The 27,159-nt window shown below is 42.6% G+C and overlaps 1 protein-coding gene across 1 annotated transcript in view; it reads right to left on the bottom strand.

Moving 5' to 3' along the window:
* The window catches only part of MAML2 (mastermind like transcriptional coactivator 2), a 199,970-nt gene that overhangs the window by 34,271 nt on the left and 138,540 nt on the right, over positions 1-27,159 (bottom strand). The gene's annotated exons all lie outside the window — the stretch shown is intronic.

Here is a 27,159-nt window from a genome sequence, read left to right as displayed (position 1 = left end):
TTATTCTCGCTCCTCTTAAATCGTCTCTTTGTGCTACAGGCTCAGTTGTGATGATTTTTCATTTGAAAGAATTGCATCACATAAGACACGGGGCCATAAATCCACAAAATAAATCCGACTAGTGACAGCACTGGCCTGTTTTACAGCACGAAAGTGTAAAGTTTATTGTCATTTTTAGAAGTGCAATGATTTAAAAATGACATAATCTAATTAAAAAAAAAGAAAAGAAAGTTAGAAAACACCACAGAAAGTTAAAGCCTTCCCCAAAGTAGCCAGGTTATGGGAAGGGGTGGGAGCGGGTGTGTTGGTGGAAGTGGCCAGAGATGAATGAAAACAGGAAGCCAGAGTAGTTCTGATGTGGCCATGAAGGCCGAACACTTTAACCCTTCACTGTCCCTCTCAGGTGCTCATGTGGCTTTGGGCTGCCATGCCCCAGGGATGCTCCAATGGACGAGCACCCCTGCTCGTGGCTCCCATGGCTAGATGGGAGCACCTCTGCCTTCACATGGGTTTTGCTGGCATATGGAAAAGGGGAAAGAAGAGACCTAAAGAAAATGCAGGGGATGCAGAGTGAGAGGGACTGAACTCTGCTCTGCCTGCCACAGGCTTCCTCTGTGACCTTTAGCAGGGCACTTCCTGCCCTCAGCTGCAAAATGGTGCACATATTCTCTCGTGTTCCTATAAAGTCATCCCTCATCCTGCAGAGCTCCTTTGTGATCACTGCATCAGGGCAAACCAGGCCTGACCCCTTCCAACCAGTGTGCTAATGGCCAAAAACACAGGCCAGTAGATCTGCAGGACAACAGGCACCTTTAAAGTCTGAATTAGCAGAGCACAAAATATGGGAAATCTGCGTGATGAGCTCTGGAGCCCAAATTCTCCAAGCAGCATCTGCAGCTGATGAGGCTTTGCACAAACGAGTTGCTTTGCATGTCAGAAGAGGTGGGAACTCCAGCACAGAAGTATTTGCAAACCAAACTGAGTTCCTCTGTGAATCAAGCTCCTCTCCTGGTGCTATCACATTAGTCAGCAACGTGTCCCAAAAGCCAGTTTTTCTTATAAATTCAGCCCCTGGTCTGCAAGTGCTGGGTTGCATTTTCAGTTCAAAAGGGCTTACAAACCCCGGCCCCTTCTGCACAGTGCCCACATGAAGAAGAGAAGGCTGAGATCAATGCGTACAAGTGATCAACGTGTACAAGTATCTGAGGGGTGAATGCAGGGAGGATGAGGCCAAACTCTTCTTGGTGATGGCCAGTGACAGGACAAGGGGTAATGGGTACAAGCTGAAACACAGGAAGTTCCATCTCCATGTGAGGAAGAACTTTCCTGTGAGGGTGACAGAGCCCTGGCACAGGCTGCCCAGGGAGGTTGTGGAGTCTCCTTCTCTGGAGATCTTCCAAACCCACCTGGATGCCACCCTGTGCCCCGTGCTCTGGGTGTCCCTGCTGGAGCAGGGGGGTTGGACTAGATGATGTCTAGAGGTCCCTTCCAACCCCAACTGTTCTGTGATTCTGGGATCTCCAGAGGCTACGGGCATTTCCCAAGCTGCAACAAAAGGCTGTGTATGTCTTCCTCAAAAGGCTCGCCTTCCACATTCACAGCAAGCGTCTCCCTGAGATACAAGGGACTTTTCTGTTCAGATAAATGCGTTTCTGCAGCCAGCTGCAAATCCATATAACAGTAATGTTTCTATTTCAGTAGGCAAGTCTATTATGTCAGAAACTGTCTAGCCACAATCATTCAGAACACAAAAGCAATCACATAATCCCCTTACTCTGTGCAAGATAAGCAAGGTTCCAATAAATGGAGCACTTCTTCTCTTGAGGATTTAATCCCCATTTGAGGGTTTTTTATTGTTATTATTATCCTTTCTAATCACCCAGTAGTAAGCAAGGCTTTCATATGAAAACTGCCCCTAAAGATTTCTACCTCTGCTTACACATATGTACATGCATAAAAACACATATAAGAAATACGCATTTGTGTCTACACATACCTATGTGTAATTTTGTGTATATATCAGTGCATTCACTCGTGCGATTCAGAGGAACTTCTTTTCCTCTGATCCCGCCAGCAGGATCCCTGCCCAGCAGAAATATGAAGTGCTGCAACTCTATGCCAGTGGTTTCAAGTTGCAGGCTGGAAGCTTCCTCTGACCTTTGTACAGAATTTTAATCCTTTCTTTTCTTTCCTGCATTTCTAGCTTGAGGGCAATGACAGAGACCTAGCAACTCTGAGGGGTCCCATCACCTCCCAAAATACCCGAAAACACGATAGAAGCTGTGTGCTTCATTAAGAATCATGTCCTGGCAGCAAGATAAGTAATAAAACAAACCTTATGGAAAATAATTCACCAGTTTTCTTTCTTTAACAGTAAAAGAGAAGAGCAGCGCTTTCTCTGAAGTAACATCTACAACTGGGGAAAGACATCCCGGCCCAAGATAGACCTTGGGCTGAATTCTGAAGCAGGTTGTGGACTTGTCCCTGCTGGGACTTTGTGTCTGATGCTTGGTAGTGAATTTCTGAACTCACTTGTCCTGGCCACAGGCCTGGGAGAAGGGAAAAAAAAAACATTTCTTTTGGCCTGAAAATAACTATATTCAGGATAAGTAGCATATTGCTACTTAAAATGAGAAGGGAGAAAGAAGAATAAAATATTTGCAGAAAAGACAGGGAATCAAGCTTACAAGAAACCTCATGAAGTAAAAAAATATTCCTCCCTGTATTAATGCTTCACAATCAATGTAGCATTTAAAGAATACTTAAGAAGAGATGAAATATAGGAAATAGGTCTTACTGGGAATGTTTCCTCTAAGACTCAGCCCTCAAAGCGTGACACAGTTTGGCTTATGCATGTACGGCTCAGGAAGACTCTTACTCCTCAGCACAGTGAAAAGTATGAAAGAGGAAAAGTCTGTACTGAAAGATGCAAAACACTACATGCAGCAGAACACCTGGGACCACTCCTTGCACTAAAAGCAGGAGTACAAAATGAGGATGAACAAGTGAAGTCATCCAAGCTCTTTCCTGTAACTTGGTGTACACGCAGATGCCAGAGAGGGCCTTGCAATACCAGGGCAAGGAAGAGGCACCCAAGAGTGTTTGATCAAGCCACAGGCAGATGGTTGCAAGGGACTGAGTTGGTGCTCTTCAAAAAGTTATTGTCCCCTCAACTTCATGCCACCTCAAAGTTGGTTTTAATAAAGTGGTTTTATCTTGCATTGCAGACTCCCATCTCTGCTCGCTGCAGAAGAACCAACAGAGACCTATGCTTCAGCAGTTACTAAACACCAGCTTAGGGGCCAGGCTACAGATGTAATTTTTTAAATCTGAAAAATATCAATCCTGATATATGGCTGAACAGCAAATAAGCTTGTGAAGAGCAATCTTTCAAACCAAACAGCACTCATCGTGCAGCTTAGCATATGTAGAACGTACTAACAGCTCTGCTGGGACAGGTAGCAAAAGTGCTTTTGCATCACCTTGCACTAAAACAATATATGCATGAATAGTTCTGGTTATTATGCAAAAATTAAATAGCACAATGAAACAACAGAGCTTATCTATGAGTCACAGAATATGTACAAATTTAAGTACACAGATTGCTATTTACTTTATATTTCAATGCTCTGAGGACAACAATTCTGTGACGTGGTTCACCTTTATCTGCTTTCACAATAGGAATGTGAAATAATAAGCCCCAATCATTACTTGTAGTTATATCGTGAACCTGATAATTCTGATTGTAGTTAGATTGTTCCTTTGAGTAAAATTAGGCAAATGTACAAATATTAGCAGGAAGACATCATATCGCAAGCTTCCAGCTTATGTGCACTGACCCATGAGTCAGTGATGTGAGCACAAGAGGTGTCTTGCCAGATTTTGGACTGCTACAAAAAAATAATGTTACTGTCTTAGGAGTGAGGATGCACATTTTGAAAGGGTCAAGCATACTGTTTTCAAATCATCAGTGTTTTGGGAAGACATCAATACTTCAGCATGGCTTTGTATTGAGCGTTTTGTTCTTGATGTTTGTCTATATCCAGTCCAAGCACTTTGAAAGGCACATGAAGTATGGAGAGAAATTTCAAATTCTAGTTCCTCTAGGGAAGAATTCTACCCCTATTTCTGGTACATATTAAAAGTTGTCTCAAAATATGATAAACATTGAGAACACTCAGGCTTCATTGGTGTTTCTTTCGTTTTGGTGGTAGAACCAAGTCCTTCGCTGAAACATCATTTGTAAATGTTTTAATTCTATAATTAGTTTTAATGAAATCATTAGGAAAGCAACTGAATTTTTTTCCATAAGCCAAGAACCCCTAATACAATAAAATAAATGGATACAACCAGAGAAATTATTTTATAGAGCCAAAGCCACTGAAATCACTGGAAGGATTCCCATTGAATCCAGTGGGTCCATAGGATAATACTGCAGATTCCATTGCATTTATTTCAATACATTGTTAAGTTAAAGTAAATATAATAATTCATAAAGCAAATCTTATCCTTCAGGGGACCTATCCAAAGAGTAGATTTGTCTGGGATAAGGCTATGTGGCTGTTTGCCTTCTTTAAAAGTCACTTGCTCCGCAACGAAAACCGATGTTCTATTGATTGCTCTTGTCTCTATCATCTAGCTCATGCTACAGATCTGAAATGAGGAGGTCTGCCTCTACGTGATGCTTCAAGGAGGCCCAGGGAACCTCTTTGCTCAAACTGTTAGATCAACGTACAGCATGAGCTCTCCCATGTTCCATAGCTCTTCTGCCAGAGGTCTGCCGAGACAGCACTAGTGACAGGAAACGATGAATGCTTTTTGTCTCCAGCCCTACTTTGCCTCCAGGGCAAGGCGTTTCACTGTGGCCTGGTGGTTTCACCTCCCCTATATGCTGGCCGCACGCTCTAGAGGCTCTAGAGCAGCCTCCATCGGGAGTGCTTCCTAGTGAATGTAAATATGTGCTCATAGCATGCATGTGAACTACAGAAACTGGAGGGGAAAAAAACCTACTGGCATGAGTATTCATCCATATATGCAGTATTTATGGAAAGCTGAAATAATAGAGTTAGACAGAGAAGTATAGGCGTAAGGTTCGGGTAAGATGGCACCTATCCCCCAGTAAATTTAATTGGTTTGGTGAGGGACAAATAGTGTTGCTAATGATGCAGTGCGATTTGGTATCTTCTGCTCTGGATATGATAAATTACCACAACCCCATGATAACACATTGCCATTAACCTAATTTTACCAGTCTTCTTGGGAAACTTCCCCATCCTTTGGGAAACAGACTAGAGCATTTGCTCCTTAGTTTGATTAATTGTCCATGTAGAGTCAAAGCCCACACAGGAGACTGAAGGAGAGTCAAAGCCCACACAGGAGACTGAAGGGATCTCTTGGCACATATCTCCTCCAGCAACCAACCTGTTCCATTAGCATTTGTCAGATTCCTTGCATGGCTTGGATCCAGCTATGCAGATGTTCTCAGGAAGAAGGAGAAGGGCAACCCCACATACCAAGTCCCATCTATGCCGGATGTGGTGAATGTACACCCAGGACACCAAGAAAGCCCAGCTTCTACATAGCCTTCTGCTGTGTCCCATTGCCTTCCCAATTCAGCTTTGCCTCTGCCCATCTGAGACTACAAAAAGAAAACAGATCAGATTTACCAAGTATGGACTTGTCCCACTTTTTTTTTTTTCTTTTTCTCCCATGGTATCTGTTGATCTATTTGTGGGGTTTTACATGGCCCCTCCTTTGTGCAGTATCTGCTGTGAACATGGATTCCCAGAAGGTTGAGCTCAGGTTTTCTTTCCATTGCAAAATCAGTCATTTGTGTCCTCTAGCTGCCAGGACTGCAAACTCTGTCTGAGGCCTGAAAGTCCAACTGTGCTCCTAGCCTGTGCCTCATCATTTTAATAAATAAGTAGTTAAGTATTCTGTTGATGATCTGAGAGCCAGAGTATGATCTACTCAGTCCTCTCCTAGCTGTTTCTGCTCTGCATTGCTAATAGGAGTGGGGGGAAAGAGTAAAAACTCATTTCTGTCAGCAAAATACGCAGATATGACTCAGAATGCACCCCGGGGACTGATCAGCTGAGTAAGAAGGTATCTTTTTCACTCCCCTCCTTTCTGGCCATAGCCAGTGAAGGTTTGACCTCAAATGAGTATTGCAATAGCACTATATACACTAGAAATAGCACTATATGCACTACAAAGGTTATTTTAGATACTTTCCTAAAAAAAAAAAAAAAAAAAAAAAAAACAGGAGCCTTGAAGGCAAATGGAAATTTAGACAAGGTAGATATTTCTTTTATTCTACTGCTCCTTTGTTTTCCCTACTTTCTTCTTCCTGTTTTTTTTTTTTTTTTTGCTAGATTTGCTCCTAACTAGAAAGAATACCACCATTCCTCCTTCCAGGGGTGACTGCAGGTGTTGATAGCGACCTGGAATCAAACTGTGTTTCAACTTCAAGCTTCCAGTCAGCCTTCTTAGCTGAAGGAATCCTCTAATAACCCAAACTCCTCCCCGAAAAGCCTTTGCTGAGGTCTGTGCTGAGAGCTCAAGCAGTGACAAGCAGTCTGCTGCTGGCGCCTCTGCAGCAGTTCTCCATTACAGGAGATCGTTCATCTGCCCTTTGAAACTGTGACTACTCTGCATCCAGCTGGGGATAACGGCCTCGAGCAGCTCTGGATCCACTTTTTGATAGCCTCCGTTTCGCGCTTTTGGCTCCAGAGCCTTTGGAAAAGGTGGGCATGGCAGGTGCATGTTGGCTGACCTAAAATCAAGCCATTTGCATCTGTGAAGCTCAGAACTTTTAAGGCCTACCCTCCAGTTTGCCTGAGCACCTTTGCTGGAAACCGCCTGGCTGAACCTGTATTTTTTGCAGCCCTTCAAGACGCAATGGTGCTCACACAGAGCCATTCCATCATTAGCTCCCCAGGGGCTGGTGGGATGGAAGGGACACGCGCCGCACAGAGTTGTGAGGGACACATGGTAGGTCTGGCTGGCATGGAGAAGATGGCTCATTGCACCTTGTCGGACCACAGCAAACTGTGGGGGGGGGCATCTTAAAAACAGTCCTTGTCAGTTGTGGCTGGGTTTGAGCTACGGCACCTTCAAATCCCTCTGCTCCGTAAAAACCTCTCTTAAGAGGGTGAATCCAAACAGCTAATGCTCTCAAGATCCTCTAGGATAGTGAGAGGAGACCAGGCTTGTCCACACCACAAAGTTCCCATCACAGCAGATACGTCCCTGGTGGGGACGCACTGTATGTTGACAGGAGCCCTTGGCTGGGACAGGAGCCCAGGACAGGAGTCCTGACATGAGTCCTGACACGACTGGATGGCATGAACGGAGCTGGTGATAACGCCCTTCTGTCAGCATGGATGTATCCACACCAGGGTTCATCCAGTGCTGCCAACGGTGGGAAAGAGAAGGGATGGCAGGAAATACTTCCTCCTAAGCTGGCACTGCCGTGCCACCAACACCTGGCACAGCTGTCCAGGCCACCTTAGAGCTGAGGAACAGTGATTTCTATGGCTAATTTACTGTCCTTTGACACAGTCCCTATGGCAGCATCAACGAGGAGTTAGTCAGGCATGTCCCCGAGCCACGACTTTAAATCATGACAGCAACAAGTGTGGATCGCTTACGTGAAGCTTGGAGTTTGCAGCTATTGCCAAGATGAAAAAGGGCTCTCGGAGGAAGAAAGGAAATATGCCTTTTCTCCAGGAAAAAAATGAAATTTTCCATTAGGTGGAGAGTTTTTGTGTCTGAATTTTTCTCACATCTCTAGTGGCTATCGACTCTAAAAGCGAATCAAATTTACCTTCATGATGATTTTTCTTTAAAAAAGCATGAAAATTATGAATTTTCATGATGAAGAGGGGATCACATTGCAAAAGAGAGAGAACCCAATTATTTCAGGCCTCATTCTACTCCCACTCCTCAGATAACCAACACCTCCCTTTTGTGTGTCTTCCATGAACTTAAGGCCTTTAATTTTTCCCAAAATACATGATCACTGTGCTGCAAATGATGCAGCTGCAGCTGGCCTTATGCCATCTGCATCTATGGGAGAAGAAACAGTCCTGTTGTAATTATGTTTGTGAATGCAATAGATACAGGATAGCTAAATTAGAAAAGATTAACACATTGCTCACCCCCAAAGAGCATATATTCATTTGGGACAGGGGAATGTTATAAGGTCCTGATTTAAAGGCCTCATAGACAAATGTGTCTTGCTAGCCATGAAGCAGCACAAAAAAGCACAGTGCAATTTGTCTTGCATTCTGAACCAAGCCTGTCAGTAGATCCAGATATGCTCAATACCCACCAGATCACACTGGGGTCTAATAATTCGACTGCATTGCTGTTGCATTTCAAAATTCTTCGCAAGAGCCTAAGGGCTGTCCCAATTGCTGTTACAGAAATACTTGAACTAAGGGCAAAAAAGAATTTTTCTCATAGTCTGTGAGCGAGGTAGGGACTCCTGCCCCACTCCAAAGACCCCGTGGCCAGAGGAATGCCTACCAGTGCTATACTTTCCAAGCACATGTGCTCTTCCCCCTTCAAATCTCTCAAACCATGTTTTCAGCATGAGATCAGATGCTTGGGAGTCCACAGATGGGTATTTCCAAGGCTCTGACGGGAACCAAGAAAAGCAGAGTTTCCATTTGCTGCACGGGCTCTGCATCTTTCCTTGAACATGTATGTGGGGTCACCAATTAGAAGAGAGTGTGCTGCACTTAGACACTGCAGGAAAATCAGGGGAAAAGAAAGAATTTCAGAATAAGAAAATTTTGTCCCATCTGAGCAAATTGTGCATCTCCAGGCTACATGCTAACAAATGCATCTCTTAATGATTTTTTTTCCTGCAATAAGCAAACAGAATAACAGGCTAACAGAAATTTGCTTTCTTCTTTACATCCGGTCCATAGAAATTATTGGTGAATCATAAACAAAGTGGGTGGTAAGGAAGGTGAGCAAGAGAAATGAAGAAAATGCAACAATCCTTATTGAATATGTTATGTGTGAGTAATAAGGGCAAATGTAGAGAAAAAAATAAGTGTTTATCCCCTGCAATTACTAAGTGAACCTTTCATCTTGATCACAAAACTTTGGTAATGAGATTATGCCATTTGGCTGTGAAAAACACCATTTTAGCTCAACAATATCATCTCCCTGGGGATTTGTGCAAACATTACCTCCAACATCAAACACGCGTATTTTAATGAACTGTATTAGCCTGCATTCTATTAAACTACAGTTCAAAACTCTAGAGTTAATGAGCTCTCCTCTTTTCCGATAAAATAAAAATAGCTACGGAAGAAAAAATTACTTTTTGCTGATGGGGGTTTGAAATGATTTGTATTTAACAAGTCAAACAAAAGCTACTTTTATTTTTACATTCATTTCTAATGCAGAGACTGGTTGTAGGGGCCCAGTGCTGGCATCTGCTGCCAGCAGTGAAGCCTTCCTGGCTTTTTTCCGGCAGGGTCCAGCCAATTTGCTCTACGTTACTGCCTCGTGCGTGCCGGCCCCGGCAGCCGTGCCAGTGCCCTGGGTTTGCACCCAGGTGTTAAAGCAGGAGGTGCTGGACGTGGGGAGCAGTCGGGGCGCCGCGCGGCGCACGAGGACGCGGGTGCTGCGTGGTCCCTGTGGCCACGCAACACCCGTTACACAGGCAGGCAAAGGCGCAGTTTTCCTTGCAAACACACACTGACACAAATCCCCAATCTTTTCTGCTTCACAGCAACTTCCTCTGTTCCTCTCAAGCTCGGATGCATTCCCGCGGGAGAACTTAGGCATCTCAGTTTTGGCACAGGCCCTCATTCCCATGAAAGCATGCACGGCTTTTACACCACCGTTTAATAACATGGCAACATTCTCATGCATTAGACTCATTTCCTCGCTGCCCTGACTTGAGAAACAAACGCTGCCGTAAAGCAAGCTTCTGGAAAGCCATGCAGTTTCTCAAGCTCTCCTTCTCCTCTGAGACGATGCTTTAAAAAATACTCTTACATACTTCTGTCTGTGCTGTTTAGTCATTACCGACTTTGTAGTGTTTCAGAGCATACACCAGACAACAGAAACCGGCTTATCTGGGGAGGAAGGATTTCTAAAAAACAACTGCAGTTTGTACAGTTGCATGATTGAGGCTGAACTCACCTTCACTTGGCCTTGACTTGCACAAAAGGGGGTGTAAAAATGTGAACCGAATCACACAACGGCGTAATTGCATGACAGAAAGAACTGCAGGTGAAACTCTCCCTCCAGTCAGTGCATATCATATTCCCTGAAACCCAGGGAACACCAGAAGGGCCTTCGCTCGTGGACATGGAACAGCACTGAGCTAAGGTTCCTGCAGGACCAGAGGTTTCTGTCACCCTTACAGTGTATTAACAAATTTTAGCGATTTTTATACATATGGCATATAAAATTAACAAACATAATTTATTACCCTCTCGCAGCGTAGCTGAACGTTTTACACAGAGGACCTATTCATCACACTCTAACTAATGCAAACAAACAGGGCTCCACAGTGTTGATTGATGGATATATCGGGTTTCTTCAGTGCCACTGCTGCTCGCACTGCTCTTGAATTAATAACTGAGTTTACTTTGCACATTGTTTTCTCCCTTTTAAGGAGCCCTTGGAACACCTAAACCCTGATTTTTATTCACATCAAGTCCCTGTTACACCAAATAGACCTGAATTAGTAATTAAATTCTGCTTCTATTAAATGCTATTTTCTATGGTCCTTATGATGCAAAATGATCTTAGCTCCAATAAGAATCAGATCCAAAGCTTTTGCCTAGGAACTTGCAATAGCAGGAAGGAGTAAACTAGCATCACTGTCACAGTTTCTACAGATCACTCTACTACTCCTCAAAAGCAGGAATCCTAATAGGAAAATCAGGCATCAGTGCTAAGGGGGCTTTACACACACTATTTGAAAAGAATTTTGCAATAATTATTTTGGAAATCTCATTTCCTCCATTGTTTGCAGGAAGCCTTTGGAAGTCAGCTAGTCTAGTAGCTTAACGCTATTGCTTTTGGCTTCTCCATGAAATGCCATTCCAGTTTGGATCGGTTATAAATGGCTGAAAATCATCATTTCCCTTCCACTGCTGGTGTTCCTCAGGATGTTTCTGCCATCACATGAAAGTGGTCATTAAGCTCACCTAGAAGGCAGCCACAACAGGCGCATGTATTGCAGCAGGAATTGCTGGGAGGTGCTCAGTCCCCCCTCGTAGTGTTGCCACCTTCAAAACCCCTGTTTTCAGCAGGCACAGCTCACAATTACGTCCTTGTGCCCACTCTTGCAGCTGAAAGGCGAATGCTCGATCCATTCTGACTGGCCCAGGGCTCCTGGAGCAAAACCAGAGATCATTGAAAAAAATGGAGACATTGGAAAAACCCTGCTGCAGTGAGGGGCAAGTAGGCCACAGGATCCTAAATTTCAGCAATGGAGACAAAGCTAAGCTGAGCTCCCCCAAAGCAGACACCCTTTCTGGTCTTTCCTGTATTAAAAATCTTTTGCTACTACTCTTCACTAATCTTTTTTGCTACTACACTTCACTAATCCTTTTCACTACTGTGGCTGCAGACAGAACTGTGTGCTACAGTGGTAACAGCCCAGGGTTTGGTCTTCCTGCCAGTATGTAATGGAGTTAGTGATGTGGAGAGAAATATTCTTCAGCAAGGCCAGGAAACTGCATGTACACGTATTCAAAAATTAATTTCTGAGTATATTTCTTTCAGGAGAACATTGGAAGAAGTGGAGTGACCAGGCCAAAGAATCTGACTCTTTGAGCAAATCTATCTTTAAAACAACCAAGAGGAGATTCAGATATAGATTATAGTAACAGACCCTCCATAGGCTACTACTTCTTCTCATATATCTTCCACAATTTAAGGATTTTTGGAAGGAGAGTTTGCCTCCAGATCACAGTGTTGGGTGCCACAGGGGCAAACACATCTTCTGAACTTGCCCCATCCCTTGTTGATGCATCCATGCCTAAACAATGCTCTGCAGCAGTGACTTCCACAAGAAGTTCTCTCACGTGTTGGGAACAAGAGGCATCTTCTTAAACCCAACACCTGGGAGCACTTACCAAGGGACTCACTGCTGCCGAGCACTGTGCCTATCAGAAACAGCAGGGTCTCCTGTTCGTTTTGATGCCTTTTGACTTCATTACGTGCCTTCTAGTTTCATGTTAGGAGAAACAGTGATTAATTCTTCCTTATTCACCTTCCTCAAATCATCCATGATTTATCCTCTCCTATCTCCTTCTAGTTGTCTGAAGAGTCTGAGATTAATTTTAAGACACTACTTCTTCCCTTCCACACCTGATAGGAGATGGGTGAGTAGATTGCAGGTACTATTCAGGATGCAAACCCACTAACTGTACAGCAGTATTACGCTGTATGTATGTATATATTTACATATGCATACATATGTGCTCCCCACAGGTCACCTGAGTAGTTCCTAGCATTCACTTTGCCTTTTTGAGCAAACGCAGTAAGTGTATTTCAGGGATGTAGACTTCATTTGTTTCTTTTTACCCCCTTGCACTCTATTTCTCACAGGACCTTAGTGTCTTGTCTTGTCCGTCTGAACTGATGGACAAGAAAAGAGAGTTTAGATTTAATGTGGATGAACACAGCTGATTTGCCTAATCTTTTAAGTATTATTCTGAAATTTACAATTTTAAAATGTACCTTTAGTTAATGCTGCTTATGCAAAATACCAGTCAGGAACAGTATTTTGTCTAACCATTGCAGTAGTACAAGGCTGCCCTTCACATCAAGTCATACATGAAAATGTATTTACCTCTGCATACATGGACATATATAAAGTAGCTGAGATGAAAATGTAGAAGTCATGGTGTGAAATCAATTTCTCCTGTGATCTACATTTGAAAAATGCTTACAGCTGTTTGGCGTTCTGTGAAGTGTTAGGAAGCTATGCAGCAAACACGAACCCATTCCGATCACTCATGAGTATTGACACGTGCAGGCTTGCTCAGCGTGAAGAGTAAACCTGTGAATTCTTAAACTGCTTTATAGATATAAATATTAATGAAATGAAATTCTGACCACTTTGGGTGATGAAATAAAAAATGTCTTTAAAAAGGCTGAAAATGTCCACTAACATTCGTAGGAACCTTTTCCTATATGAATTTTGATTGGACTGCTAGGTAAAACAATTTTCATTTGAAAAATTTAAAGAAACTTCAAAGTTTATACTAATTCTAAATCAAACCATCCTTTTTTTTGTGAGACTAAAATTACAGCTGTACTTAGACATCTAAATGAATGAACTGTTTTCTAGAAGGATTGCACTATTACATCTCTTCTCAATGCAACCAATATATATCAGAGCACCTATTTAGATGAACTATTTTTTTTGTTTTAACTTGATTAGCTGTGCTAAAAAAAAGGTTGGTCTCACTTTCTCCATTTTTTAATCTTTAAAGAATGGTTAAAAACTACTCATGCTACAGAAGCAGTATAGATGAATTAGCAGCTAGGATTAAAAATTTGCATTTGGTACATAGTTACAAAAGTGCAATAAGAAAAGCTAAACCAGATGTTACACACGAGTGGTAGTGTTGAGACAGTAGTGGTAGAAGTTATGAAACTAAGACAACATAAAATATGTGCCTTCTATGTAATTCCTACAATTTGGTAACATTTGTAGCATAATCTCAGCTCTGGCATTGTTTTGCTGCCACATGAAGACCAGGGAGATATAAGAAAGATTTGGGAGGAACCCAATCAAGGCTGCCATGAGGGTTTTCTCACCCTGTTAAGCCAGGGGAATGCAAGAGACCAAGAGGCACCTTGAAAATGTCATTCTAGCGGACCCAGGGCAGTGGCCATTTGCTCTCTTCTTGCCCCGAGAGTTCAGATCCATAGGCTGAAATGCAAATATCAAGACAAAGTTATCTAATTAGTAACCTCATCATTGCCTCTGGGTTTTCTATGTTATTTTTGTTTGGCTTGGTTTTACATAGTAGTCTCCTCTGCTTGAAAGACTGTAATGAAGATGATTAAAATAATTCATTAACATTGTGCTCAAAACAAACAGTCCAAATGTTTCTCTATGCACTGGTACAAAGCACTGTGATCTTACTGGCCTTTCAGCCTTTTTATTTATTTTTTTCTGCAGCTTGACTTTAATTAAGGATCCATATGCATTTTTATATACAATTCATATACCAAATAACTTTTGGGCTTTGGTTCACTTTGGATTCTTTGTAAGATTGAAAAAATATACCACCAGAACTGACAGAAAGAGTAGCCAATATATATTTAACTGAATGCAACATCTAAATGTCTGAAAGTCCATGCAGCCTCCCTCGCTATGTCATTTACTCAGCTGTGATCACTGGTGGCCTACACAGCTCCCCATGCTGTTTCTTCAAAGAAGAGCCACACGAGGTCATGGCAAGAGTACTCTGTCCTATGAAAGCAGAAGAGTAGAAGAAGATCCCATATTTTAGTCTAATGCCTTGTTATCACACATCATCTCAAATTTATTCTAAATTTTATCAAAAAACCATTCAGGTTTGAGGCCAAGGCTACCTTCCTTACTAATTCCAGAAAATAATTTCTCCAATTGCTGGAAATGTGCTGTTAATTTCCAGTCTAAATTTATTTATGGCCAGTTTCAAAGATGGTTACTAGGTGCACTGATTGGAAAACTTGTCAGAATGAACTAGGGGTGGAAATGTTAAAGCTGTATATTTTTTGGACTTTCTCTGGATCTGCATAAATAATTTGGCTATGGACATACAAGTCTTATTATGCAGCTTTAAAAAGCTCAGACTTAATAGTGAGATGATTGCATCTCCACAAACCACAGACCAAATTTCATTAGTATGTTCAGGTGGCGAGTCCAACAATCCAGAAAGCACTTCGGCCAGGATTAAAAATCCTAAAAGATGTTTTTAGTGCAGCATACATATGGCTATGGAAAACCATTTTGAAGAACTGCTCCCACACTTCACAGAGGCCCCCCTGCAGGCTGGCCTGGGCCCACAGAAAAGTGCAGCTTCTGAAAAAAAGGCTGCCCCGACAGCATTTGGAATAAGAAACAAGACTTTGGTAACACGGCTGTACTTAACCTATGAAGTAGATCTCATGTTTATCAGAGGCCTGTAATTTGTGGAGCGAGGGTTATTTGCTTCTTTTAAAAATAAAATCCAGGACTGAGAGCCTACATGAAGAAGAGAAGATGTCAAATCAAAGACTGTGCATGTGGCAAATGGAAGAGAAATTAAGGTGCCAAATATCTTTGTGTTTTTTTGAAAAATCCCAGCCAAACGTGAAAAAGGTAGTATTTATGCTATTGATAGGTATATGTTAGTGAAACAAGTGAACTGTTAACACAAGTGAGTCATTCAATAGAAGGCAGAGTAGCAAAAATAAGATAAAATACCACAGTCATGACTGGAAACAAGAGACCAATCATTTTGAATCTACTGGATTTGAACTGTGGTTCAGCCAGTGCAGCATATAAAGAGTTAATGCAGCCATTAATGAACAAATGAAACAATAGAAAATCAACAGGAAAAGGCCATCACTTGCCATAATGTGAGCAAAACTGCTGTACTGAATGTCCTCCCTGCTAGGAAGTGGTAACACCAGATGAAAGCAAGAGAAAAAAAGAAATATTTTGAAAAAAAAAAGTCCCTCCTCCAAATGTGCCTCTTCCTGCTGGAAATTTTTTGAAGTTTGATTATTACTGGTTGGTCAAGTTTGTTCACAGAACAAAAAAAAACAGAGAATGATTGAGCTGAAGAAAGCCTCAATTACCATCCTGTGAAATGGTCAAAAGATCCACAAGAGTGAAGTTAGGCTTCTGGTGAGTAGGCTGAGGATGCGGGGCAAGTTTGAGAATCTAAGATTTCAAGGCCTGCTTGGATGCAGTCCTGTGCCACTTGCTTTAGGAGACCTTGCGTGTGCAGGGGGGTTGGACTAGATGATCTCTAAAGGTCCCTTCCAGCCTTAAGGATTCTATGATTTTAAGGCAGGTAGACCTTGCTATAGGAGGAGGAAGCTTGAGAAGGAGAGCGAGCTTGATGCACATCTTATTTGGCATGCTACAGAAAGGGTTAAAAGTGGTCAATTCATCACGCTTCTGTGTGATGCCTTGGAAGTTTTCACAGGACCAGATGTGTGAAAAAAAAAGAAGAAAGAAAGAAAAGCGAACACTAGTAGACATCCTGGTGCCCTGGAAGCAGTTAAATTAACACCCAGCAGGGACAAATTTGCAGCTTTGGGAACAAACTTAAAGTTAGTCTGTTTTCATTCCTGGAGTGAATTTGCAAGTATATGACAGTGAAGTATAGCCTGGGAAAGAGCAGACAGTTTTGTATTAAGGATGGATAGCCAGAACTGACTCCCATCATTCCTCCTCCCACTCTGTTTTGCACTTAGATTGTGAAGTTCTTAATTCTTCTGCTAATCCCCATGTCTTCTCATGTCTTTTAGTAGTTCCAGTGAAAAAAAAAAGCCATTCTTTCTTTTTTATATCTTTTCCATTCCAGCTAAAACCAGACAAGACTGGAGTTATCCCAGGAAAGCCTGTGTTAGCTGGGATTGCAGCTTACAGTCATTTGCAGAAGTCTAGCTCTGCAATGGATAAAGTTGGATGGTCTTCTATACCAGAACCAAAGCACTAAATCCTTCAGTCATTCATCATTCACTTGGAGCGAGGCTGTGGCCCAGCTTGCAACCACTGCAAATTATAGAAAGGACTGGAAAAACAAAAGACTGTGAGCAAATCTAGCCCATCTTCACAGAACTAAGAAAAGACCTCAGAGTACCTCTCCCTGTTACAGGTTGCAGAATAAACTGGCTCCCCAGAAACACCTTTTCTTTTTTTCATATCTTGGAATTTGTAGTGGAGGAAGAAGGCTGGTTCAATCCCTTATAGGGTTTCTGAGCAATGCTGAGAACAGGCATACATCAACTATAGGTCTTGCATGGGTATTTCCTTACTCAATGCAGGATGAGAACCAAATTGGAGGTATCAAGGCCACCTGCCTTTTGGATTTAGTCATCACATGTATTTTGGTACCAATCGAGCATGGGAAACTTATCTGCTGAGGTGGACTACACAGCTTTTTATGAAGGCCGTAGAGGAGCACATAGTCCACATCTTTCTTCCTCATATGACTCAATGAGCAACTTATGTAAAACAAGAAGAAACTACATTTTGGTTATTAAATATATAAAGTTATACTTCCAGCCTGGGGTTCGTGGAAGGACTGCAGGTTCCCCTGAAGGAAGAAGAGCAGAGAACAGGATGTGTTATTTTTTTCCAGGGGGCAAAATATACTGGTGATTCTATTTCCCTGACTGACAGAGACTGGCAGGATCAACAGTGTAGGCTAAATATTTAGCATATCCTTTGAGTTACATATTCAAGGACTCTGAGTAACATAGATCTGGAAGGCTGCATTTCCAAGACTTTCATGTCCCTTCACATATTTCACTTACGGGATTGAGAAGCGGTTGCTTTTTGGGGGGTTAGCATTTTTCCCCTCCTCCTTTGCAAGGGCTATATATGTGTTTATGTGCATAGACACACAGAAGTATATATGCACATACATATACACACAATGTTCTTATTCAACCTCACCCAGTCCTAACCTGCACTCTGTATTACTGTTGTCTCCTAAACCTCCTCCTGTCTTCAGACCCTCATCTCTCCTACATTTTATTCTTTACCACCTCTTCTCCCAGACTCTGTCTACCTCTATCACATCCTTCCTCCTCTGGATATATTCCAGCCTGGCACCTCTTCTCTTATACTAAACTTTCTGCTCCCTCTCTGCTCTCAGCAGTGTGGCTGCTGCTTGCTGCACTTTGGGTGAGATTTCTCAGCAGTCCGGTTCAAGGGAGCAGTGAGTAGTCCATGCTCATCAGTAGGGCTGCCGAGTGCTGGGTCCTTATCCAACCAGCAGGAAGGAGTCAGGATGCCCCAGGGAGGCACGGAGCACAGCTGTGTGACGCACATTCTCCCACTCTGCCCTGGAAGAAGTCCAGCCATGCATTGCCCCTTGCTTACAGCTCTGGGCAATGTCAAGTTGAAGGCCTCAGTCAGGACTTCCTTTGACATACTGTCACACAGTGCAATCCACAGTAATTCGAATCTGTGAATTTATCTCAGACATGGCAGCACAGCTGGTGTAATGGGAACTGAGAGCTTTATGCAAGAAGTTTGCTCCTCATGCATGTGCGCACACTGAACTGCGCTTTCCTCATGGGCTACATATGACGCTTAGGGCTTTAACACTGAATACAGATAACTGCTATGAAGGAGTGTAGTGAATATTCCTTCTGTTACCTTATTTATGTGTTTTCTACTGACTGACAATACAATGTGGACAAGCCAGATAGATAACCCATCAACTCTTCCCATGAAATGGGAAAATCACCCAACTAATACGTCTTCACAGCTATGTCAGGGCTAAATACTGCTCTTAAAGGGTCCATGAAAGCTGTTTGGCTTTCTTGGGGAAAGAACTATTTGAGGCAGAACGGCTGAGGTTGGAAGGGGCCTCTAGACATCATCTAGTCCAACCCCTCTGCTCCAGCAGGGACACCCAGAGCACGGGGCACAGGGTGGCATCCAGGTGGGTTTGGAATCTCCAGGAAAGGAGACTCCACAACCTCTCTGGGCAGCCTGTTCCAGGACTCTGTCACCCTCACAGGAAAGAAGTTCTTCCTCACATGGAGACGGAACTTCCTGTGTTTCAACTCAGCCACCCTCTGATTTCTAGCTGGAGCCTGATATAACTGAGCCTTATGAAAGGAGACTGAGAAGTGACAAGACCCGCTTGGAGACAACACAACTCCGTGGGGTTGAACTGCTCTACCTTTAAAGCGTGGTGTGAGGATGCCCTCGAGATCTAAACTCTTTACCATGTACAAGGTGACCAGGTGCAACCTAAGATAAAGCCAGTGCATAAACACACAAGCACAGGTGTGTTGTGTGTTAGCAAGCTGGTGGGTGCACCCAAATGTCCTGTTTGCCTTCAATTTAGAGGTATGAATGGGGTAAGAGGTACCAACAATTCATGGCGCTCTAGAGGTTCTGGGGGGCTAAGGGTGTTAAGGCTAAGTGTGGTAGGCGCCATAGGTGAGAAGTTGATCAAGAAGGCTCTCAAATGAAAGTCTCTGGAGCAGACAGCAGCCAGGTTGAAATGAGCAGAGCGAGGGCGACAAATTCAAGCACAATCCTGGGATACACCCACTCTGAGGCCAACAGTTGAGTTTGGTTCAATCCAGACTTAGAAGATTTCTCGTGATGGCAAGTATGTACTTATGTCCTTATCCAATATCTCTAATGAATTGGTTGTAATGGCTGTGGATGAGATTTTCCTTCTTTCCTTCCCAAAATATATAACAATATATAAAATAGTAACATATATAAAAAAATAACATTCCCTTCCTCTCAAGCTTTTGCTTATTTGAATTATAAATTTTTCAAGGCAAAAGCTGTCTCTTATACTGTGTGTGTACATTATCAGAAACAGGCATGCAGCAAATGAAGCAGGCAGATGGTTCTGGACTAGTTCTGTGGGAGCATCTGGCCAATTTTCTGGATCAGCATCAGATATAAATGGTAAATTCACCCATGAAAACTCTTATTAAAGTAACATTACTATGTCTGTTACTGTCTTATTAACAGTCATCTGTAGCCTGGGGCAGATTCTTACCATAAAAACACCAGTAGTAAAACTGGCTGAATGAAGGAACAAGTATTTGTCATTAAAGTATTCTTTCATTTTGAATCCCTGGAGAGAGAAATTATTGGGGTTTGTTCTTAAGGACTTCAGGGATTTAGGTTTAAAATAATAGAAAGACTGTAGGAAGAGAAAATGAGAGGTAGGGCTTGTTAATTTTTTTTTTTTGTTGTTCCTTGACTTCTTGAGGTATTCATAAATTGCCTACAAACAAGCAAAAACTTACAGGAAAGGGCTTTTTACCGTGCCAGGTCCAAATGACTGTGGAATTATATTGTTTTTCCAGGCTGCCTTTCCAAAATCCCTGCAGGAAGTTGACTCAGGCCTCAACTCTGCCCTCAGAGGCTCACAGAGCAGTACTGGTAATCCTCACTGCACCCAGGTAAGAAGCCATCATGGACAGCCCAGTTTTAGAGTCAAGACCACAGGTTAAGGCAGACTGACTTGCCCAAGACTACAGAAAGGCAACAGCAGAGAACTCAAAAGGAAACATCCCTACCTCCTAGTCAGCATTACATGTTCAGTTTTCTGTCCCAAACTTGTCCTTTTGCACCACTGTTCTGGTTAATCCTATAAATGCAAGCTCATATCCTGTCTTTGATGATGACTTGCTACTTTACCCCACTACCCCAAAACTGTAAATTCAGCCATCAGCACTGCCCATCTCACCTCTCCCTTCCCCCTTGAGACCACATTGTCATACATATGCATCAGGCACTTTGTCTGTCCCTCTGCTTCCTTACCCAAGGTCTCTTGCTTAGTGGTGCCAGTGAAGTACAATCAGATGGCTGAAGCAGTTAGCACTCTTACTGACCATCCTGTCTCCAACAGGTTGCTTCCTCATGGCCAAGCTAACTTACTGGCTTATGAAGTGCCTCCTGAACACTGCACCTCTGAAGCCAACTTTTCTAGCCCTGGTGAGTGGAAACCAATGTTCTTCAAAGGCCTCTGTAAAGCTCATCTTTACCTTGATTCTCACAGAAGCTGGCTCAGCATTGTCCCTTTGAGACCAGAGACATTTCTAATCCAAGTCTGTGCAGTTCTTCACAGAATGACATTTTGCTCTGCCAGTGGATCTTCCAGGAAATCTCACAATACAAATTAATAATAAATAAGCCTTCAAGTTAACTGGTCTTAGCTCAGCACATATCCACACAACTGAAATGGTGTTTTGTATCACAGAAGTATCTTCAAAAAGCACCCAAATGGGAAAACAGAGACTATCTACATATCCCCAAATCTTGAGCAGGGAGGGGTTTGACCTAAGTAGCTAATACTCTACTATTCTACTAGTGTAATTACTTGTATGCAAAAAGTTTAGGAAATTCCACAGAAGTGGTCATGTCTCTAAGCCTCTGAATTACAACGTGTGCAGGGAGCTGAATGTCCACAGTATGATTGTCTATATATTTCATTTAGCAAACCGAACATGAATGGCATAAGTCATGACCAAGAAACCAAGACTACTATTCACCATAACAGTACATGAACTTATGACATTTTTTTCTTTGATTTCATGTTTGTAAATCATCTATAATCATGCAACTGATGGCAGTTATTGGGACATATTCATACTTTTAGTCAGAACATTTAAAACAGAACCTACTGCATGAAGGAATGCAACCAAAATGGAGCTATCAAGAAAAGCTGTCATCCAAATATTATTTTTATAGTGAGCGTTGAAAGAAAGGTCACATTGCTATTTTCTTACACTATGGAACAGTTTCTATTATTACAGATTCCAAAGGTCTGGAATCGTTGTTATTTGTGATCTAAGTCAAATTTTAATCTTGGTTTGTACCAATTACTACAAGTCACTCTAGGTTTTCTCTTTCCCTCACAAGTATTTGCAAAATAATTCCTTCACGCCTGAAAACATAGAGGTTGCCTCACCAAAATGGGATCTTTTCTGCTTTAGTGTTAAACACAGTGGTGTACAAAAATGCTGTTTTCATGTGAATCATTCAAGGCAGCCACATTTTCTTTGAGAAATTTTAGGGATTGAATTAGAAATGTAAGCTATCACTCAGCAGTGAAAGATAACAAGAGTCTTGCTAGCTGCGCTTTCAAAGAAGCCGTTAACAATTTTGTTCCTCATGCTTCTTCCTTGTGTGGCACATTAACCACCTGACAGTTTAACATATGTTTTTTATAAAAACTGAATGCAACCTGTGCTTTAAAAAAAAAAGGTAAAATACCATATCCTGCTGCTTACTATGCTGCTGCAAGTCCACTTACTTCCTACTGAAATAAATGAAATTACCCTGGGTAAGATGAGAATCTGTTTCAGCATTTTCGCAGAGTTGCCAGGTTAGCTGAACTACCATCTGTATCCCTTGGAGATATTAAGAGTGATGCATATATATCAGTTAAGCTCTGATTTTTTCTGGGCATCTGAAAGGGCTGATGTAATGGAGGGGGCTGGATCTCCTCTGAGCACGAGCCCCGTGCAGTGGCTCATGCGTAGGGCAGTGCTGCCCCACCACCTCTCTCCAGCTGTGTGGCCACACGTGGACACGCTGCTTCACTTAGTTGTGAAGCATCCGCCACATGCTGCAAGCATCAAGCCTTGCTATGGGAGCGCATGAAGCAAGAGCCAAGTGTGGGATATTTGTGCCTGGAGATAGTACTGGGGAAGGGATTGCTCAGAGCTCAGCAGGGAGAAAGACTGGTTAGATTTTTAAGGAGCCTGTTAGTACCTGGTGAAGAAAATGATCTAGGGCATGTCCCAATCAGGGCAAGTAAGGGCAAAAATGCCCCAAATTGCAACTAATTGTGTCACATTCGTGGATTCTTCGGGAGAAAAAAAAATAGAGAGAGGAAATAAAAAAGGAGAGATGATCCCATCCTCAAACAGATTAGGAAAGAACAAGGATAGACAAGGCCCTGAACTCCGTACAGGGAAACACAGTTGTTTGTTACTACAGATACTACAGCAGTGCTTTAAACCAGGGACCACTGGCTGTTCAGGCAAAGTGGGGGGGGCTGAAGTTCTCATGATTCCCTTCCCTTATGCTGATTCCCAAAACTGAGACTAAATATGGCTTTTGTGGCCCATGGACAGATGTCTACATGAACTAGATATGGGGCCTCAAACCATTAGGGTTCCTGCTCTCATAAGCTCAGCCTTCTTTTCTCCCCTCCCTTGTGTGAATGAATTTGGATAAAAAAATGTGTAGAGAAAGTCAGCTTGAAACCTCTGAGTTTAATTTGGCTTTAGGTCAAAAACAGAAGGGGATGAATAATATTTTATTTGGTAGATACTGGCATTTCTTTTTCTGACTTCTCCTTGATAGAAGGCTGATGAATCATATTGAGCAAGTCACATGGCTGATCAAACGCTTTTAAAATATGTGCAGAATTTCTTATGCTAGTCAAAACCACCATTTTTTTTTTCAAAAACCTTGTCTTACTTCAGAATCATCTTTCATTGACTGTATTATGTTTCTCTGAGGAGAGAAAGTTAGACTTCAGGCTTCTCCTCACACACAGTCACAAATTCTCAGGTTCTGCACTGAAAACCTCATTTGAACAGAGCAGAATTTGGAGGTTCTAAACAAAGAGAATACTGAAGTTGTAAGAATTTTTCTGTGACTCTGCATATGTTGCATTCTGGGAGACAATGGAAAGGTTAATCTTGCCCACAACAATGAAGAATAAAACCCAGAAGCGAACAGAACCCTCATTCAATTCAACCTTCTTCCAGGAAGCCAAGATGATTTCCATCATTTTTATGATTTTTCCCTACAGGCAAAAGACATCTAATTAGCAAATCCCACTACAAACTCCCTCCAATTTGATACAAAGTGATTGTGACAAGCAGAAAAATTATAAGTCCTACATTTTCATTTAGCAATCCTGGACTCATAAACACAGTCAAGTTCAAATGCTTTTTGGCTATCTTAAAGCTTAAGGAATAGAAATCCTGAGAGTGGGCTTGTTCATCTAAAAATGTGATTTTATAGACAAAGCATTCCAGCCTGCTCTTAAATGGTCCTTGTATTCCAGATGAATCTGGGATCTGAGAAGGAGTTTAGCGATATCTAGCAGAATCAAATCCAGATTCCTCATGAAAAAAAACAGGGCATGAGTAAAATAAATATTAATCATGAGGTTAATTAGTAAATGCTGGTAATTAATCATGTATCACTGTTAATGATGAGCAGAACTCCTCAGAGGTAGGAGACTGTAGGATCATAGAATCATAGAATGCTAAGGTTGGAAGGCACCTCTAGAGGTCATCTAGTCCAACCCCCTTGCACACGCAGGGTCACCCAGAGCACGTGGCACAGGACTGCGTCCAAGCAGGTTTGGAAGATCTCCAGAGAAGGAGACTCCACAACCTCTCTGGGCAGCCTGTTCCAGGGCTCTGTCACCCTCACTGTTAAAAAATTTTTCCTTAAGTTCATGCGGAACTTTTGGTACTTCAGTTTGTGGCCATTACCCTTAGTTCTGTTGGTGGCCACCAGTGAAAAGAGGCCAGCACCATCCTCTGCATTCCCTCCCTTGAGGTACTTATAGACACTGATCAGATCCCCTCTCAGCCTTCTCTTCTCCAGGCTGAACAGGCCCAGCTCCCTCAGCCTCTCCTCGTAGGGCAGATGTTCCAGGCCCCTGATCATCCTTGTGGCCCTGCGCTGGACTCTCTCCAGCAGCTCCACATCCCTCTTGTACTGTGGAGCCCAGAACTGGACACAATACTCCAGATGCGGCCTCACTAGGGCTGAGTAGAGGGGCAGGATCACCTCCCTCGACCTGCTGGAGACGCTCTTCTTAATGCACCCCAGGATCCCATTGGCCTTCTTGGCCACGAGGGCACACTGCTGCCTCTTGGTCAACTTGTCATCCACCATGACACCCAGGTCCCTCTCTGCAGAGCTGCTCTCCAGAAGGTCAGTCCCCAGCCTGTACTGGTGTCTGGGGTTATTCCTATGCTCTAGGAAAGAAGAGGGTGCAGGTTAAAGAAGGTGATGTTGTGATGTCCTCATTGCTGAAATGAGCAAGTCTTGACCTATTGACCTATTAGCTTACTTTGCCCTTAGTTATTGTTATTGGCATGACAATGTTAAGGACTAATTTAGCATTCAGAGTGGATCTATGAGGAAGAGAGCTCTGTACTTGGGGCACTAATAATGCCTGGCTAATAGCCATATCATAGAGCAGTGTACCAAAACCTAGCTAAAATAGGATACCCTGTTCAGTTGACTGCACTAGCCATTCTCCTTGATGGCATCTCAGATTAGTGCAAGGTCTGGATTTTTCTCCAAATCGTGCCACATCCATATTTCATCTGAGGTTCCTCAAAATTCAGATGAACTTTGATATTCAGACACCAGGTAAGGCTGTTATCTGAGGTGACTAAGAGGGGAGCAAGTCAGGTGGGACAGGGCTGATCTCATATATAGATATTTTGTACATGTGGACTTGACAGAATTGGAGGCAAGTGGGAAGTGAAGCGGTCAGAACCTGCAAGTTTGGTAAGGGTGGGATGAAACAGGAGAATCATCAGAACCTGACTCTACTTCACAGATTTTACATGTACCCTCATTGCAAAGTGAACATATCAGAAACCAATTTGAAATGATATCCACGTTGTAACTTGAATGTGGGTTCAGTGCCTATATAAATTAGATTATAGGAGTTTTTCATTAGGATGGATCTTGGCAGGTGTCTTGGTGAAGCCAGGACTGCAGATATAACAGACTTTTGCACACCTCTCAGACTTCCTGAGACTCTCAGGATTTCCATTACCATGGCAAATGCTGCCCTCCCTGGTGCTCCAAGTGCCAAGGTGAAGATACTTACAAGGTGGACATGCAAGCCCTGACTAGAAGTTGGACATGCTCCTGCAGCCGCATAGGTAGACTCTATTAATAGAGTTCACAGAATTCATAAATGTGGCCAGGTGAATAATCATGTTCAAATCAATCCAAAATCTTGCAATTTACAGACCATCTATATTACTAAATATTGTTCCTGCGGCTACGGCACACTACTGAGAGACTTGCCTGATTTCCTACATTTCAGCAGAACTCTGGAGCAGCTGGTAAGGATCTTAAAAAATCCAGTTACCTTTCTAGAAAGCATAACAACAGTGCTTTTGCTGCAAAATCCCTGTAATCTCTGTCTACAAGCTTTCAAGCTTCACAGCTATGCTGTGGGTCAGGATAGCCACATCCTGCAGACTGAACTGGGAAGTGGTGTGAGATGGTGGGTGACTCTGGAAAGCTACTTGAAGTCCATGATGATAGGCAGAAGTCCCTCCTTTGTGTAATATCTGAAGTTTGGCACTCAGCAAAGTTCATTTAGGGGAAGTTTCCTAAGAATCTCACCTAAGGTCCTAAGATCCAAAAAATCGTGTGGCTGCACAGGTGAGAGATCCCACTACACTCTCAATAAATATTGCAAGTACTACCGTGGCCATGTTGCCAAGTACCATCTTGGTGGCTCACCTCCCTGAGCTGCAGTGCAAGAGTTCCACAGAGCATGGAACTGACACTGCCTCAAGCAGTGTTTTTATTGCCTTCCAGAATGTGACCTTGCATATTTTTCAGAAAAACAGTAGTTTGCAGAAGTTCTGCCTGTCTCTCCTGTGCTGACAGATTGCTGGAAGCTTCACTATGGCTGAAGGAACTGCTAAAATACATCTGCCTGCCAGTCTACTAAGCAAATGGGGGAAATGCTCCTAAGAAGACAGTACACAGTGGCCCCAGAAGAGTAAGGAATAGCCAGAAAGGCCTCCTGTGAAACAGTAAGGCTCTGCTTGCTTCCCACGGCTGCTTGTTCTGCAGCCCCTTCCCACACAGCAACCCCTCCTCACCCAAACTGCCTAAATGTGGCACCTGCTGAGATCTCTGAAAAAGGAATTATTTGTTGGAGAGATCTACGGTTAGTTAATCAGGGAATCTAAAATAGTTAAACAGAGAAAGGTTTCCATGTGTACAACTATATTTACTTTATGTTTTTAAAGACTTTATGTTGTTCGCCCAGTTTGGCCAAGAAAATCCAGCTCTGAATGACTCATTCACAATGTTGCTTTTCAGGGGAAGATTTAGGGTTTCATTTTTCAGTAGTTTCAGTAGTTCTTTTTGATATAAACGAAATTCAGGAATGATCTGTATACCTCTATTGTCATTCTATGCCATCAAATGATTTGAACAAAGCCCCACCAAAAGTTTCAAGATTAGCTTAAACAGGATAAAATATACTATTCTTTTTTTCTTCCATTCTTTTTTTTTCACATTTTTTCTAGTTTCTGAGTTCTTGCGTTACAGAGAGATTACATATCTCACCTTCAATTGGGAGGTCTGAAACTTAGGATGTGGACACACTAGTGACCTTCTGTAGCATAACTGAGCTACAACCACCATGGCAGAGCACTGTGTCTCAT

The sequence above is a fragment of the Tinamus guttatus genome, unplaced genomic scaffold (genome assembly GCF_059628265.1).
Source record: "Tinamus guttatus ecotype Peru unplaced genomic scaffold, ASM5962826v1 Tinamus_guttatus_pri_ptg000150l, whole genome shotgun sequence".
Taxonomy (NCBI): domain Eukaryota; kingdom Metazoa; phylum Chordata; class Aves; order Tinamiformes; family Tinamidae; genus Tinamus; species Tinamus guttatus.
This window is presented reverse-complemented; position numbering and strand designations above follow the sequence as displayed.